This window comes from Cucurbita pepo, unplaced genomic scaffold (genome assembly GCF_002806865.2).
Source record: "Cucurbita pepo subsp. pepo cultivar mu-cu-16 unplaced genomic scaffold, ASM280686v2 Cp4.1_scaffold000558, whole genome shotgun sequence".
Lineage (NCBI taxonomy): Eukaryota > Viridiplantae > Streptophyta > Magnoliopsida > Cucurbitales > Cucurbitaceae > Cucurbita > Cucurbita pepo.
The window spans coordinates 19,640-20,609 of NW_019646786.1; positions in this window are offsets into that span (position 1 = coordinate 19,640).

Here is a 970-nt window from a genome sequence, read left to right on the forward strand (position 1 = left end):
GAGAGAGAGAGAGGGGCGAGGCTTGAAAAAGGGAACAAAGAAGAAGCTAAAAATAGGGGAAAAATTCTTCACCGTTCAAGTGAGTCTCAAACGGATTCAGCCTCTCCCTCCTTCCACACTTCGATCACAAAATCCAACGTCCTCGATTGCTTCTTCCACACTTACGGATCGCCGATTTTCATGCTCTAAGTGCTTTTGGAATCTGTTGCATTGAAATTTGACGCGATGAAGCGTTTCTGATTGAATATTATAACCAGAAAAACAGGAACAGATAGAATCGATATATATAAATGGCGTCTTTGAGCCCGAGGAAGACGCTTACGAATTCACCGTCTTCTTCAGGACGACCACCACAGGCGGTGAAGGTTTCTCGCCGGACGTCAAGTGGACGATTCGTAAGTCTATCTCGCGACGACGATTTAGACATGTCAGGCGACTATTCCGGTCAGACTGATTACATAAACTACACCGTTTTAATGCCTCCGACGCCTGATAATCAGCCAGGCGGAGGAACAGGTTCAGATTCCAAATCGGACGGTACTGCTACGACTCGATTCGGATCTGAGGCTCGAGGATTGATTAGGCGAGTCGGAGATTCGGATCCGAACGGCGGAGGCGGCGATGGTGATGCCGCGAAAGATAGGAGAATGTCGGTGATGAAATCGTCGAACAATAAATCGATGCTGTTGCGAAGCCAAACGTCTGATTTCGATCACAACCGCTGGTTGTTCGAAACAAAAGGAAGATACGGAATCGGAAATGCGTACTGGCAGGATGGAGAACAGGATCAAGGCTATGTTTCGGAAGGGATGAGCATGGCGGATTTCATGGACAATCCATGGAGGCCGCTCACGAGGAAAGTTAAAGTCCCGCCAGCTATTCTGAGCCCCTACAGGTACCAAATCATTACTATGCTTCATTCCTTACCAATTTCAATAACTTTACCATTACACACAATATCAATTAATGA